This window comes from Euprymna scolopes, chromosome 40, assembly GCF_053919585.1.
Source record: "Euprymna scolopes isolate OS-2025 chromosome 40, ASM5391958v1, whole genome shotgun sequence".
Lineage (NCBI taxonomy): Eukaryota > Metazoa > Mollusca > Cephalopoda > Sepiida > Sepiolidae > Euprymna > Euprymna scolopes.
Genome location: NC_136521.1, coordinates 54,156,837 through 54,175,193, shown reverse-complemented (window position 1 = coordinate 54,175,193; position 18,357 = coordinate 54,156,837). Strand labels below are relative to the sequence as shown.

The window sequence follows — 18,357 nt, the reverse complement described above, 5'->3', positions numbered from 1 at the left end:
TTTGTTTACACCTTTTTTTACACCTTCTTTTTTACACCTTGTTTTTTTACACCTTGTTCTTTTTACACCTTTTTTTTACACCTTTTTTCAAACCTTGTTTTTTTACACCTTGTTTTTTTACACCTTGTTTTTTTACACCTTTTTTTAAACCTTGTTTTTTTACACCTTTTTTTACACCTTATTTTTTTTACACCTTGTTTTTTTACACCTTGTTTTTTACACCTTGTTTCTTTTTTACACCTTGTTTTTTTACACCTTGTTTTTTTACACCTTGTTTTTTTTTACACCTTGTTTTTTTTTACACCTTGAAAAGTTTGTGAATGCTGATTGGATAGATAACATCTCGAATTTTTTTAACACCAATTTACACTGTTTTTGACATTATGTTGTATACAAAGGCCTCCCCAAAAGTAAAAACCCCTCTTTATTAACTCCAAATGTTGAAGAGCTACGAAGATGGGTGTGGCACATTAAAACGAATGGCCCTTTGTGTTCCAGAATTTTTTTTTTTACATAATCACCATTATTTTCAATGCATTTTTCCATGAACTCAATGACGCACCTCTGCTTCTGACGCACGCTCATGACAGGAGTTGCTTTCTTAGAGGCTCACACCGTCAATATCTGCAACACAGAGATGAACTCTTCAGATTAAGAATGCATAAGTTGAGTCACCATAACAATCTTCTGTTTCTATTTGGGCAGAATAAAATATAAGAGGCAGTACTTTTCGAACATCGCGTATTAACTATTTTTTTGATAAATGTATAATTTTTTACTGGTTTTCTACTTGACCGGCTATCACAGCGTCCAACATTCGTTTCTGAATATCAGTAACATGGAAAAGCACTCAGGTATAAGTGCTTCAAGCATGATTGCCAAAATAGAAAGTTAGGAATTTATTAACAAATGCCAATTTTGGGAGCGTGCCAAAGACTAAAGTTCTTGCAGCCTTCGTATTAGTTGGATTCATCAGACGATTGTTATGATCTTCGGTCTGATGTTTACGACGTTTCGGTCGATGTAGCCTCCGACATTCTTCAGGTGTATCTTGTTTAACTCGGGAAAGTTTATGTCGAACTCAGGAATTTGGAAAGAATTCCGAGCGGAACTCTTTATTTCACGGGTATAGCAAGTATTTTTTCCGTCAGCTATGACTAGATAAAGGTCCTAAGTAATTTGCAATCGTGTTTTTCAGTCGGCCACACTCAGAATTGAACCTTCAACCTTAAAGAGAATACCACTTTTACAATTCATTTTTTTCCAAGAACTTTAACCATTGCGCCACGGGTCCTTGAGAGAACTTTCTGAAAATGACACTCAAGATGAGAACAGTAGTCCGATGAATCCAAATAATACGAATAACCAATCCTTATCTAAAAAAAATTATAGAAACGTTCTGGAATCTTATCAATTAAATATGGATTTATATTTGGACAGTGGTCTCCACGCCGCATATCCTTTTAGTCGCGTCGTCAATCCGTGGATTTCTTACATTAGTTTTTCGCCGGCTCAATTTGAAAATATTTCAATTCTTTCGATTGAAACATTCCTGGCGAATCATCTATGACGAAACATTAAAACGTATTCACTATCGAAAAAAAAATCATATCCTTAATTTGTTATTTTAATGAAAAGAAAAAGAAAAAAAAACAAGTTTTAAAAGAGAAATAAAAACATGAATTTTGATTGTTCTAATCTATATAAATAAAACAGTCTGTATGTGCGGCTGTATGAAAATATTTAACCAATAAACTCATAAACCACTGGTCACATAACACTTTAATTAACATAAAATAGTAATAAGACACCAAAGATGGTTTATAACGAGTAAAATATTTATTTGAGTGGATGAATAACGCGTACAGAAATATACCGGCAAGTTGAAATGCAAAATGTTAAATTAAACATACCTACATATTATGAGATTTCTCTCACAAGATTCTTTCCCTTGGCAGAATTGAAGAAAACCAAACAGAAATTAAAACAAGCTCACCTTAAAACTTCAAAGTAAATTTTATTAAAGTAAAAAAGGTCCATGGTTGCAAAAGATGCGTCATCTTCAGCTACCTGCCATTTTGAGCTGGTAACATTCCCGAAACGAATAATACATGGTGTTCCAAAAGTCTTGGGCACATTAAACAGATATGAGGACTTGAAATGTGCCCAAGACTTTTGGAACAGCCTGTAGTTCGTCTTCGATAAAGGCTGGGTAGGATTCCCGCTGACGAAGAAATGCACAGGTTGCAGATGTTGAGTGACTTGTAAATCGATCTGCTTGCTGGAAGAGTCCATGTAGAAACTGCCCAATGGCGGGCAATGGCAGGTCAAACAGTATACCTTAAATTCGTCTTGACAGGCACTAAATTGAAACACAAACATGAAAATAAAAATTCACCCTACTTAAGGGTATTGGCAATTGCAATAATAAAGTTCCGCTCTACATTTGGGCATTTAAAACGTCTCGATGCAACAAGTAATTTCGATGCCCCGATTCCTCCCTGCGTCTTCTTGGATTCGAGTGATTAATCCACGTGTGTCCCATTCTATGTCTTCCTGGATTCTGACCTGAAAAGTGAATTTGTCACCAAAAGGGAATTCTCGGCAGCCAGTTATAACATGCAATCTGACTGGTTAAAACAAATTCGTGGGCGGAGAAACCGTCAAATAAAAAGCTTGCTTATTCCTGCAGAATTTCTTACAATATTTCTATTAGTTTTGCCCATGTGCAAATTCATTCATATCTTGCAATCGTTTAATTGTAAATCTTTTTTATTTTTGATCTCTCTGTCGATAGATCAAACAGTATGGAACGCAGCTGGAACACTAAATGTTTTGGTTTCGATTCTAGCTGATGGAACCCAATTTATATTTTTATATTTTGTAATCAATACTATATATAAACAGCAGTATCTGTGCGTATGAAACACTGTCTATAAAAATAGTCTGTCAATTTTTCTTGTGTGCAAACTTGAAACTTAATATATCTAATATATAATATCGTTATATGTCTGTCTGTCTGTTTTTTTTTTCCATATTTTCAAACTCTATCTCTCTCGAAACTAAAAGTCGCAGATCGGCGCTAAGGGTCAAATTATTGGATTTTTATGTGTCTTTACCCGTTTGACATAGTTTTTAAGGGGTCAAATATGGGCCAAAATAAGAAAAAATCGTTACACATTTTGTATATTCATCTTAGTTTATTTTTAATTTTTAATCACTTCATGTGCCTCTCACGTTGGTACAGTGGTAACGTCGCCAGCTTGAATTGCTAGTTTTGGTTTCGGTTTCGATTCTAGGTTATGTAACCTAAATACTTCCGGAATCACAACTCTATAATAATATATACGAAATCAGGACAAATTAAAATATCATATTTAAGCGTAGCCGGGCGCCCTTCTTTAATATATATATATATATATATATATATATATATATATATATATAATGTACTAAAATTTTGTCCCTTAGTTTTGGACGCTCACCAGATTATCCATTCACGTGAAATCACCTTTTTCTTTACCATATTCCCTCTGCTTCACTTTTTGTTACCAAGTAAGATCTTTGACTTACTTGCAGTTTCATCAAATACTTTTGTATGCAAAATCCGATCCCGCATTTTGCTTATTCCTACCCTCTGATGAGAAGGAAAGCATTTCTTCGAAAGTCCGCGGATTAAGGACTATCCACTTATTAAGTGTTTCCTTTTCAGATTAAATATGTTTTTAACTCTTTTCCAAAGTGTTTTTTAACATGTTTTATTAACTATGTGCTCTTATATATATATATATATATATATATATATATATATATATATATATATATATATATATATATATGCTGCAAAGTCCAAAACAAAGAAACAGCATTTTAAAACCTAATATTTGCTAGAAATAACAACTGGAAAAGCTGAAATTTTGACAACTGTTGCCATGAAACAAAGTGGTTATTTAGATGGCCGTATTTACAATTAAAATTTTCGACAAGTAGACAGCGTATTGATATAATCAGCTCATACCGCGTAACTCTTTTCAATTCACATTCATTAGTGTGATTCAGTACGTTGATGGGTTATGCGTGTCTGAGAATCAGCTGTTTATCCCTAAACTCACCCGAATTGTTGTATTCTTTTTTTTTTTTTTTTTTTTTTGCTTTACTCGAAAATACCACACATGCAATATTTTACAATTTAAACATATTCGGTTTTTAAAATAAAATACGTACGGAGCACGTTTGTAAGCCAAATTACAACCCAATATTATGAAAAATAAACAACTATTTATTTGTTTTAAATTAATATATCGGCGATAAACGCTATCCTCAGATTTATATATTTTTTCTCTGTTTTATTTCCCTGGTAAATTGAAGAAAGAGCTAACAAAGGATTCGGGTGTTGTTCGTCTGTTATTTTTAAGAAAGAATACGCTTTGCCAAGGCGGGGGAGGGGGAAGAAAAATAAAAAAATATCATAAAATTCTAACGCTTAAATATTAATTCAGAAAACAAAAAAATATCTGTTTATTTTTCATAAAATCACGTTGTAATTTGTCTTATAAACGTATTTCATGTTTAAAATTTAAACAACGCTTATATTACGAAAAACACAACTCTGACTTTCATATTCGGTTTTTGTTGGGCTCGTGGCGTATTGTCTTATCTTTTATACTTATATATTTCCGTCTCTGGAACACATTACCACAGGACTACTTGCTAGTTTCTTAAAACTTGCTTATCTTCCAATCCAATGTCACTTAATTCTAGTCATAAAGTGATAATCAAACTTGATTCATACAATGGATAAATGTTATAATTCCCTTATTGTTTTTAATCTTTCGTCTGACAGTCTGACAGTCATTCCGTCTTATTAAACCCTTTTCTCGAGTTGCTTTGCGCCTTGCTAAGTGGGGACGTATTCATAAAAACAGCCGGCGGATTTTTTTCCCCTAGGCACCAAAATCCCATTTCTGAAATAGTCTTTTCTGTTTACTGCGATGCGTTGTTGGTCCTATTTAGTTCTAGAAAATTCACCCTCCCAGGCTTTGTTTTCTCTCCTTGGGAAAGGATTGGTTTATTGTTAATTGCACGAGAGGCCCTTACCGGGGAATGCCGGCTTGAGTTGCCCAGGTACTTTTAGCAGGTTGGAATGCTCCTCCTCGGGAGCGCTGGCACTTCAATTCCACTTTTCTACCCTTGTGTCAGATCTTGTCGCCGTTGGAGAGAAATTAATACGCGACAAAAATATGAGAATGGACCCAATGTACCGTATTACATGGTGTAATAAACATTTATATGTTTGGCAGAAATATCTTTTTATTGCCTTCTATTGGCGAAATGTTTAGGCAAATAAAAGCGCAGATTAAGCACAAGCAACACAATCTTTTTGTTTCATATTTCTTACAAAAACAAAAATAAATAAATAAATAAATAAAATCTTGCACCAATTCCACATTAGTTAATCGCTAAGCGGCATCTCTATTCGTTTATACGATGAGCTAAAATGGCGACTGGCGATTCTAGCGTGTTTGACAAAACAGGTCTCAGCGGAATTATTTCTTTCGTTTTTTTTATTTTTATTTTTGTTGTTGTTGTTTTTTCTGCGCTTGTTATATTTTTGCATTTTTTTATAAGTTTGAAGATATAGACCCTTTGTGTTTGTTTATACTTAAAGCTTTTATTTTATTATATCTTTATTTTTTATTTTCATGGGTTTTCTTGTTAAGGGTGTTATCTAGATGACAAATATTTCTCTTATTAAATATTAAAACAAAAGAATTAGAAAGTAGAACAAAGCGGGAAAATGGTAGAAAATGGTAGCCTATAAAAATCCGTAGCACAACATGTATATATATATATATATATATATATATATGTATGTATGTATATATATATGTATATATATGTACATATATATACATGTATATATATGTATATATGTATGTATGTATATATATGTATATATATGTACATATATATACATGTATATATATATATGTATATATGTATATATATGTGTATATATGTATGTATATATATGTATATATATGTGTATATGTGTATTTATATGGATTTATATGTATGTATATATATACATATATATACATATATAGATATACATATATATACATATATAGATATATATTCATATATACATATATATATGCATATATACATATATATATAAATACATATACATACATATATACATATATATTAGCATATATATAAATATATATGCATACATATATACATATATATTAACATATATATATACATATCTATACATATATATATGCATATGTACATATATATATATAAATATATACACACATATATACATACATATATATACACATACATATGTATATACATATATATACATATATATACATATATACGTACATTGTATATATACATTATATATATATATAATAGGTGATTAAATGACTTACTGACTAGATGGTTTTCTAACGAATGATAAAAATATTTTTTCTATAGTTTTAAAGGTTAAAACTTCAAAGACTATATATATATATATATTACAATGGAATAATGCGAGTATGAAAAGTAAGATGGTTAAGCTTAAATATGGAAAAGTAAAGGACTAGTTTAAACTGGAAAAGAAAAGGACAAGGCATTCTAGTAAAAAATGAAATTATTTTATAGCTTACAATATTGCAGCATTAAGAATTGATTATATAATGTTAAATTGAATTTTTTTTTAAATCTTAACGCTGTAATATTTTCGGGGATTTTAAATGACACCTTTTCCTTTATTATAAATTCAACACATTAGTAAAAAGAAAAATAATAAAATGATGAGATATACCTGAGCTTGAACAGGAAATTGAATGGTCTTGTAGCAGCCGACACTCGCTACAAACTACAGGCAGGAGCTACTTCTCACGATTCGAGATTTGAAATCCATTTCCCCCTGACTTTTCCAATCACCAGCCAGCTCTCAATCACGTGACCGAGTACATAAAAGTCGAAATCATTAACCTTTCTTTCTCTTTCCTCCTGGCTTCAGCTTGTAGCGCAACTGGCGAAAGCCCCAGGCTGAACCTTAGTACTACAAGCTAAAAATGGCTCTTTTCAAACCCCCATTTGATTCCACGTGCGGTACACAAACGAACATGTTTTTATCATGTTAAAGAACATACACCGACACGCACCCACGACAAGACGTCAAGACACTGGTTACCTTTGCCCCTTCTTTCTCTTTTAAGTGGACTGAACTGTTCTCTCAGTAAAGTAAAAAAATTTAAATTTTGGCTTCAGACATGCATATAACAACATTTCAATTGTAATAGACGTGTTTGCCGGGATTTGAACTCGTTTCAGTGGATTTTATATGTCCGTGATTCTAGCTGTTGTATCTATCGGCTATTTTTCGTAACTGACAATTTTATTGAAAGATGACGGGTTGCCACATATCGGTAAATTATGTAGAGTTAAGAAATAGAGTTAAAACGGGACCCAAATGTGCAGAGAAAAAAAAGTGTGTTAAAAAAAAAAAAGGAAAATGAATAACTATAAATATGGCGGGGTCAGAGGGTAGAAAAGTCGACAATATATTAATTCTATCTTTACACAAGAGCACTGAAAACTACTAACCCGTTTCTCTCGTGTACACGCTACTAACGAAGATAACAAATAAAGATGTTTATTAATATAGAATGAAACTCCAGTGCGTTTTCTCATCTCTATAGTCTACAGTAAGTTATATCTCCAGATTATAATTATTTTTTCTTTTCTTTTAAGAAGAAATCATTTGCTCAAATGATATTTTCTCCCTTGGCCGGTGTAACGTAAAATATACTTCCGTAAAAATTATTCTTGTTTAATAATAAGAGAGAAAGCTATTTTTAAGATAGTATTTCTTTTCGATATTCGATACTACCAAAGGTATTTCTGTACAAAACATATCTAAGAACACTGCCAGATATATGAATTCGTTTTGCGTGGAATTTGCAAAAAAAAAAAAAAAAAAAAGGCTCTGCCGTTTCGTAACCTAGAAGAAAGGAACTCACATACAGAAAGTAACTTTTACATAATATATATTCTTTTTCACAAGCATCTCTTTACTTGGACGGAAGGATTGCCATTTGGGATCATGTCTGTGGGGAGTTGATAAGCGCGATATCTGTTCACAGTACATTTAAACCTCCGCATGTTAGCACAGCGTACACACACAATCACACATACACACATACACACATACACATACATGAATATATATATATATATATATATATATATATATATAGATAGATATATAATAGAAAGATAGAGAGGGGAAGAAGAAATTTATATATATATATATATATATATATATATATATATATATATATAGAGAGAGAGAGAGAGAGAGAGAGAGAGAGAGAGAGACGGACAGGGAGAGAGAATGAGAGCGGTGGGAGGGGTCTGAAAGCGATAAACATAAATTCTCGGAGGCCAAATTGAATCCATTCAATTATAAAAACTAGCAATTTCGGCGCGCCCTTTTCCTGGTCCCTGCGGGAGTCTGTCTCGGTACGCTTGGGTGACACTAATTGAAGTTAAATGAATAACTGAAATGAACTAGAAATGCAGACGTTTGCTGAATTTTCAAAAACGTTGCCAATGGCCATATTTTTATTGGTGAATAATAACGGAACTTTCAGTTATATAGAACTAAATGCTCGTTCAACTGCTTTGGACTAAGACCAAAATGTAGTATCTGTTTCTCTTTATAATATATGTAGTCTCTTCTGTCTACGCTCAGGCAAAAGGAAGTCTATCTAGAACGTGGCAGTTTTTTGTTGTTCTAATCCAGAGCGTTTCCCTTATTGAAGAGATGTACTTTTACAGCATTGAACTCTGACCTTGTGTCCAACTTTTCCCTGGTGTGGGGGGGACAGCGTACGGGCGGATACGTTTAAATGTTTCGTTTCGAATCTACACGGCCTACATACGAGGTGCCTTCAATAAGTTTCCAGGGTTTTTTTTCGTGTGGTCACTTTAAATGATAGTACAAACATGAAACTCTGGTTCTTTTTGAAGTAATCTCCTCCGGCTGCAATGCACTTGTACTGTCCCAAAAACTTCTGGAAAGCCTTATGGCACTCCTCTTTCATGAGTGAGTCAATGACCATTGTCACAGCCTCTTTTTTAATTGTCTCATAACGGCAGGCTCTAACGTTTTCATTGAGCTTAGACAATACCCAAGTGACAGGGAGCAACGTTTGGACTATAAGGAAGGTCGGGTACTATCTTGATGCACATCTTCGTCAAATAGTCTGTGACAATGATGTAGTTATGGATTGATGCATTTGCGCAAATCTTCCATATCTTCCGCTCGGACAATCCGCTGTGACAAACCATAAAACTGCATCCGTCATTTCAACAGATGTGCAGCAATACTACACTGAATTTTCCAAAGTCTACGACAATTTTAAATGCCTGTGCAAAAAGTCTGGAAACTTATCGGAGGCACTTCCTTAATTCGAAACAATCAAGCTAGTAATCAGAAGACCCATTTTTTTTTACATGATGGTCAACACTTATCAAGGCCCGGAAGGCACTTGAGGACAAGGGTTATTGCATGTACAGTAATCAATGGGATAGTATCGTAGTAATCGTTAGTATTGGAGATTTGATAAAGTGTCTTACTTAAGGGGGCGATTCATCAGGAATTTGTTTATGTTGGACTTGAAGACATCCAAGTTGTAGTCAGGTGGGAAACGGGCAAACGGAAGAGAGTTCCACAGGCGTGCAATTCTAAGAAAGAAGCGTTGTTCATGGAATATACGTTTTGATTTAGACACAGATAAAGAGTGGGGAACATTATTGACAGTGGTTTCAGCTAAACGGATGTTTATCGTGAAAGATTGGCGAGGGGGGCGAGGGATTTGAGCTCAGCGAGCACCTGCCATAGAAATAACGATAAAACAAAGACAGGCTCGCAACGTCTCTTCTGCGGGAGAGAGGTTGCAGGGAAGAGAAAAGGACACCCCCCCACTAAACCACGAAGTCTATTTTGTCAAGGCAGGATAGGCTGTTTTTAGCTGCTCCTGCCCAGATGTGGCAGCAGTACTCCATCCTTGGACGTACGTGGCTTTTATATAGATAGAGAATTGCATCAGCAGTGAGATATCTTCTGGAACGGTAAAGTCCCCCTCCTCCGCTAGAAACTTATATAATCTCATTTCCATTCCCTGATTCAACAATTCAAGTTTATTTCCTCCCCTCCCACTTCTAATCCTATTAATCACCCTCTCACTCCCACTCTCAAAGTCTTCATACTTAGCTTAAACCTACAATATAGCTCTGCATGTAAACGCGGAAAGGACCAATATGAATAATACATTATTAAAACTTAAGAGCCAGTAAAAAAAAGACGTAGGTTTTACTTATTTTTTAAATTCCTGTTTGCAACTTTTCTTGTTTTTAATTTTATACTTTTTATCATCGCGCTTTCTTCTTTCTTTTTTCTTTCCTTTTTTTATTTTTCTACTATATTCATTAGTTTTTTTTTTCAGTTATATTGAGGATTTCAGCTCGGTTTGATAGGGAGCGTAAGGGGTGATTGATAGGAGTGAAAGGAGAGCAAATAAGCTTGTATTATTTACTTCACACGTAGGTTGTTTTGGCTTCAACAATAGAATAAGAGCATGTATATAATTTCGCATGCATTTAATAGACATATCTAAGAACACTGCCAGATATATAAATTACCTGTGTGGGAAATTTTCAAAAGATAAGCTCAGCCGTTTGGGAGCCTATGAGAAAGGATCTCTTTCTCTCTCTCTCTCTCTCTCTCTCTCTCTCTCTCTCTCTCTCTCTCTCTGACACACACACACACGCACGCACGCACACACACGCACACACACGCACACACACACGGACACACACACACAGACAGACACACACACACACATACAAAGTGACTTTATATAATAGTAGAGATTCGTCCAGTAATACCTTGTGATTTACACATGAAAGGTTTTTAGTTCTCTCCCCCTGCAAGAACTTGGACACTGGGGTCGGAAGTTGAATTGAGAAGTCAACGCCTTTGAGGAAGGACACTTTGACCTGTAAAAATAGCCTGGGCAGGCCCGTAGGCATTGGAGGTAAGGGTACATCAGGCAATTAGCAATAAACAAACCTTTCTCAAAGAAATAAGACAAAGCCTGGGAGGGTGGGCCGCTTAGAACTGCACAAAACCAATGGAATGGTCTAATCTCTGTTGAAAAATATGCACAAGAGAAGGCAATAAAGATAGAAGAGCTGCAAGAGTCAACATACAAAGAAACTCAAAGAAGAATATCGAGAGAATAGTATGTTTATTAATGAGTCACATTTCCGACATTTCTAAAACAGTTTCTTTCTTTCTCGAAATACATAAAATAATTTCTTTTTTTCTAAATTTCATTAAAAAAAAACAAATAAACAAACAAAGAAACAGTTGACAAAAATAGAACATCAGATCGAAAGTAATCTTTATTCGCAAAATAATAACTTCTATTCGGAATCTTAATATAAAAATGTAACGATCGATATATCGATCGCTTTCAGGCACAAACAAATGTGCAACCCTTTTAAAAATCGAATTTCATAACGCGAAAAAGGAAAATGGCGGATTTTTTGAGTTTTTTTTTTTTTTCATCGATGATTTTGTATCGTCTGCGTTTCCTGCCAAATTGGAATAAAAGAAACAGACAATAAAATGGGGAAAATTGAGTAAGACTTAAAAATTTCAAACAAAGATTTGCCGCTGAAATATGAATTTAGAGATTAAAGTCTTGAAGTATTTTGATTAGTTTAAATTTGTATGTATTGCTTGCTATAATAATGGAATGACATGTTTAAAAAATAGCTCTTAATTAATATATGTGCGATAGCATATTTATCGATATAATTATAAAGTGAAGTGGGTAAATATATATATGTGTGTGAACGGGTATTTATATATATATATATATATATATATATATATATATATGTATGTATATATACAGTGATGATCATATTTATTGGCACGGTAAAATAAAAGTTAAATTTTGTCTAGTAAATTCTAAAAAAGGATTAAATTAAAGAAAATAACAAAGTATATTATGTATTTTTAACTGGCCTTTCCGATGCAGAATCGGATTTTAGAAAAAATAAATAACAAAGGAACAACAAACATAATTGCAAAAAACCCTTGTTCAAAATTATTGGCACGATTTATTTAATAATCAATTGTGTAGCCTTTGGTCTTGATTACCTTCCTCAGTCGCTTTTCATAGTTTACAACCAAGTTGTTGCACTCTTCAGTAGTAATTTTAGCCCACTCTTCCTGACAATAATCCTCCAATTGAATAAGATTCTTAGGCTTCCTTTGCATTACCCTCAATTTTAATGTTCTCCATAAATTTTCAATTGGATTAAGGTCTGGGCTTTGTGATGGCCACTCCAAAACATTAATATGATTGTCCTCAAGCCATTTCTTAGTCAGTTTAGCCGAATGCTTTGGGTCATTATCTTGCATGAACCACCAACGACGACCAAGTGAGAGCTCTTTAGCAGAGTCTTTCAGGTTTTCATCCAATATTTTAACATAATCTTCCTTTTTTATGCTACCTGTGACCTTAACAAGTCGCCCTGGTCCAGAGGCAGCAAAGGATCCCCAAAACATCAAACTGCCTCCACCGTGCTTCACTGTGGGTATGGTGTTCTTAGGCAGGAAAGCTTCGCCAGATTTTCTGCAAATATAAGACACTTTATTATGGCCAAATAACTCTATTTTCGTTTCGTCAGTCCATAGAACACGTTTCCAGAATGCAACATCTTTATCAATATGACGTTTTGCAAAGGCTAGCCTTGCTTTCAGGTGCATAGGCTTTAATAAGGGAGTCTTTCTCGGACGACATGCTTTTAAACCAGCTCTCTTCAAAACTCTACCAACTGTATGTCGAGATACATTCACTCCAGAGGTGCTCTGTTCATCAACAATCTCCCCAACAGAGATCCTTGGGTTTTGTTTTACTTGTCGAACAATTTTCCGTTCATCTCTTGGGGAAAGAATCCTTTTTCTCCCTCTACCCTCTAAACTCATAACGTGGCCTTGCGATTTGAACTTGTTTATTATGGCTCTAACAGTGGATTTGGGAAGGTTTAGCTTCTTTGAAATCTTATCATATCCCTCCCCATTGGTATGGCATGCTACAACAAGCTTCCTGACGTCTTCGCTGTGTTCCTTAGTTTTAACCATGGCGATTGAAAATTATAATTTAGTCACTTATAATAGTTTAAATAAATCGCTATCTAAAAATTATCTGAAAAAAATTATTCACTGAATTAGCGTTAAACAAGCATAATATGGCTATAAAAAAGTTCAGAAAGCACGTAAACCGGAAATTGATTGATATTATACTGATACTAAAAGAAAAACAAAGCCGTGCCAATAATTTTGAACAAGGGTTTTTGCAATTATGTTTGTTGTTCCTTTGTTATTTATTTTTTTCTAAAATCCGATTGCTGCATCGGAAAGGCCAGTTAAAAATACATAATATACTTTGTTATTTTCTTTAATTTAATCCCTTTTTTTAGAATTTATTAGACAAAATTTAACTTTTATTTTACCGTGCCAATAAATATGATCATCACTGTATATATATATATATATATATATATATATATATATATATATATATATATATATATATATACCCGTTCACGATAAAGCTATAACCCAAAATTAGATAGACTCGAGCAATTGCATCGACAACGGACAACGCCGACCCAAAGTGGGTTTCGCACCTAGGTCGTCGCACTCATGAAGTGTGTAATTCTGACGACCTAACCATATGGGCCACAGCGCAATCTATTAGCTTTACCTCGATTTTAAATTCTTATATTTTTATCCAGTTCTACATTTTACGATGTGATAATTCTGGGTTCTAGCTTTATCGTGAAAGGTGTATGTGAACGGGTATTTATATATCTATAATATCCTCTTAATGTCTAATATATATATATATATATATATATATATATATATATATATATATATATATATATATATTAAATGTTTATTTTTTTAATATCGTTAATTTCAATGTATACAGTTTTCGTTTAACAGGTCTAGATTGTTATTTTAAAAACCTAATCACTGTTAATTTCGAGTTAAGCTCAATGTATCTATTTAATAGATGCAGAGCATATATAGTCTTAGCATAACACCCAAGATGGCTAACATGTGGCAGCGTGAAGTTGGAATTTCTTTTCCCCAAATACCATGTTTATCATGAAAAAAAAAATCAACTTTTGGTTGTTAACATCAAATTGAAAAATCATCTGAAGAAGTTGGTGGCGACAGGATATTTTTATGGACACATAAATCGTAAAATTACCTTCCCACTAACGAAACAGCTGTAACGAAAAAAAAGAAATCACGGAGAAAATAAACAAAAGTTATAAAAAAGAAAATGTAAGTCTTTGAATTTCAACAAAGTTTTGCTATATATATATATATATATATATATATATATATATATATATATATATATATATTGTTTGTTAGTTTGTTTGCGAACAGGCGATTTGAGCACTCTAAAAGTGGTGGCGGGTGTCTATTTAAATAGACATTCCGACGAGTTATTTACGGGCGTCAATTCCATGGTCGAGTTGGAGAACTGCCGACCGTCAACACGACGATTCTAGGTTCAATCCTTGGCTTGGGACAGATGCTAGTGTAGCGGCACTGATGCGTTGTGATACAACGAAACAGGCTGTATGTCGATGACTGCAAATATATATATATAGTTTTTGTGCATTTAGGCAGCATGTTTTCATTCAGGCAAGTATTGTTGAATAGCAATTGCAAGGGGAATGAAGGGAATTATGAACTTTTATATACCGAGTTCAGGTGAATACAATGACAATCTAGAGTGTTCTACCTAGCGGAAGTCATAAATATTTTATAAACGCTTGTTGAATGCTTTGTGTATAAATGCCAGATCTACTACACATCTATATTACCTGATTTTTTTTCAATAAAAGTTTTAAAATCAAGCTGTAGTGTTGTTTTCTTTAGGGCGACACTTTCATCGTTCCACCCAGTATTGTCGGTTTACATTTGTATTTTAGAAAATCAATACGATTAATATGTCACTGCTCCTCTCTACAGTCCTCCTTCCGTCTCTCTCCTTCTTTTACGTTATCGATATTTCACCCGCCACCTGTACCGCCTTTATAGTCATCATGTTCCAATTCCGTCAATTCGCCATCTCGTGACGTCATCGTTTCCTACGCCTTTTCCACCTTTCTTCTCGACTCGTCCTTGGCCCAATTCTTTCCTTTTCTCCCCCCCACCCATATCTCCTACTCCCACTCTTTTTCTCTCTCAGCCATTCAACGTGACAATCAAAGATCCAAAAAATAAGAAAATGGCGGTACCGAGAAAAAAAAGCCCAAAATGCTGATGAATGTCTTTCCGCGTTTCTATAGAAAATATCGATCACTGCAATTTGTTACAATTGTTCCTGTGTTCTTCCTGGCATTTTTTTTGTTTGTTGCGTATTAGTTTTTTAATTTATTTATTATTATTTATTTATTTTCTTTTTTCTTTTTTTTTCTTTGTCGTAATTTTCGTTTCGATTTCATTTTTTTATTTATTCTAATCTTTTGTTTTCTCTCGCAATAAGTAGACTTTAATCATTTGGTTTCTCTCTTCAGTTTTTTTTTTCATTTATATCTTTCGAGATTATTGGTTCCTTCTCCGTCTCTTTCTATCTTCGTTTTATTTCGTTGTATTTTTATTTCTTCATTTTATTTTATTTCATACTAGCAGGCCGCCCGCCGTAGCCCGGTCATAAAATACACATAAATATTGTATATTAATTAATGCGGAATACTTATTTTTTTATAAACAGAAATACTGCAGGTATTACACGTAGCGCTAAATTACTTTTTAAAATGAAGTCAAAAGAAACAGAAAGAAAGTGAGACATGTGCAGATGAGTATGATATTTATTTTTCTAAACAGTTCACTTCCTGTGAGTAAAAAAAATACTCGATCTGAGATCGAAACAAAAACCAAAGGAAAGTAAGTCAAGTAAGATAACCAGCTTGAAACATCCTTTAAAAGTGTTTTCAAACCTACTTAACTTTAACATAAGTAATCTGTTATGTGAACGATTCACGCATGCGCATTCGTGAAACAGTTTACGAACAGATAAAAATCTGATCACCCGTACGTACCAATTTTTCAATGTTCACCTCTCAGGAGCTTTTTTTCGGATGGAAACCGATTTAAAAGTTTCCACGTGTCTGAATACCATATATGCCAAATTTCAAGTATGTAGGTAAAAAATTCATTGAGTATATAGGTTGAGAGTTGCCCCCACGCACACACATTTTCACTTTTATAGATATATACATTAGCAATAAAGTTTTCTGCTTGTAACATAATAATGTTATTTTTTGTATAACTTAGTTAAATTAATTTACAAATGAACAGACGCGTTTCCGTCCTGTCCGATTGTAGCAAACCAACTCCGCCTTCTTCTTTACTAGTTATACTGCTTCTAAGTCCCCCCTCTCTCTCTTTCAGCGCAAAGCCTGAAAACGTTAAAAACTTTTGATTACGTCATCCTATGACAGTTATGCGTAATAAAATGTGAAGCCATTCCTTATCATATTTTTCTTAGACTGTGCTATATTTTTTTTAACCGTATTTTCGACCTACTCTTGTCATGGATAAAATACTGTTTTACTTTTTGTTGTGGTGTGTCCACGCTGCTAATAATAAACTCTTCCACGTATTATAAAGGCAGGGAGAATATTTGTCTCGGTGTTAGCACACAAGTTATGCAAAAGTCATGCGCATCTTGCAGTCGGACTGACGTATAATCATACCATTTATTTTTTGTATCGATCTATCCTGTTCAATATATTCTATTTTAATTAAATCTCGAGTTGTGTCTTTATTCTGGGCCCTTGTGGAACCACAGCACTTTTCAAAATTATATTTTGTTTTCTTTTTCATTTGACCACAAATCCGCCTGCAGAGGACGCGAGTTCAAAACTCACATTCTGCCTAATAACATTACACACATGAGGAACATTTTAGAAGTGCTGCTTCTTATTTTTTGATTTCGCTCAGAAGGGACTACAAATTGCATTGTTATAATGATTGAACTTATGCAACCGGCGTTTTATTAAAAAAATCACTGCATTTCATTTAAATATGTATGGGGTGGGGTCAGGTGATCTCATGCAATTCCACGTGAACACACTTTATAAAGCCACATCCGCCATCTTTAATCTCTCTCTCAGATCTCATCTGAAGGAAGTCGTATAGCCACACAATGCACACACTAGCATTTTTTTTATTATTACATTCAACTCTTTACAATCTTTACAATTTATATTATAGTTTTTACATACTGACATTATGGATCAAAACATGTTTTTTTCTTGCCAAAAAAAACTACTTTGTATTTTCTTTATTTTGACTTCAAATTGGCTACACTATAACTTAATAACATTACATATATTTCCGAAATAACCATTTTAATCTTTTCCTTTCCTGTGACACGAGGTTCTTTCAATACATTTGCCTTATAATATGTGTATCCCGATGTATATATCAACGTTTTCTGGGCTCAACAACTCTAATAGACTTATTCAATATTTACAATGTGATTCAATATGTCTCCAGAAGTTTTCCTATAGGAACGTTTCTTGACAGTACATATATGAAACTGTAGTCTCCTTCGAAGTAATCTTCTCCGGCTGCAATGCACTTGTTGTACCGTTCCCACAACCTCTGAAAGGCTCCATGGAAATACTCTTGTGTCAGCATGCCAATGACCCTCGTCACAACCCCTTTCATCACATCAATTATCTCATCTAAGGTTTTCCTTGAGCTTAGGGAATAACCAAAATTCACAGGGAGCAATGTTTAGACAATAAGGACGGTGAAGAAGCTGTCTTGGTGCCTATATTGGTCAAATAGTCGTTGACAATAATGCAGTTGTAGATTGTTGCATTCGTGCAAATCTTCCGCATCTCCAGCTCCTCATAAATAATTGTGTATACACTTCCCACTCTGATATCAAACTGTGCAGTTTTTGTTTCTAGAGATACACAACCCTAACCCTAAGCCATGGAAGTATTTATTTGGCCAATCAACTCTTGCATTATGGCTTCCTTACTAGTTCCACACCTATCAACATCTCTGACAGACTCTCTGCCTTCTTTGAATCTCTCACGTGACTTAAAAACTGATGCTCGATTAAGGCAAGATGGTCCAAAAGCAAATTGAAGCATTCCATACGTTTCTGTGGCAGATTTTCAAGTTAAAAACAGAATTTTATTGCATGCCGTTCT

The 18,357-nt window shown here is 33.9% G+C and overlaps 1 protein-coding gene across 1 annotated transcript in view; it reads left to right on the top strand.

Annotated features, from left to right (window-relative positions):
- The window catches only part of LOC145265574 (uncharacterized), a 661,618-nt gene that overhangs the window by 628,006 nt on the left and 15,255 nt on the right, over positions 1–18,357 (top strand). The window lies entirely within an intron of this gene.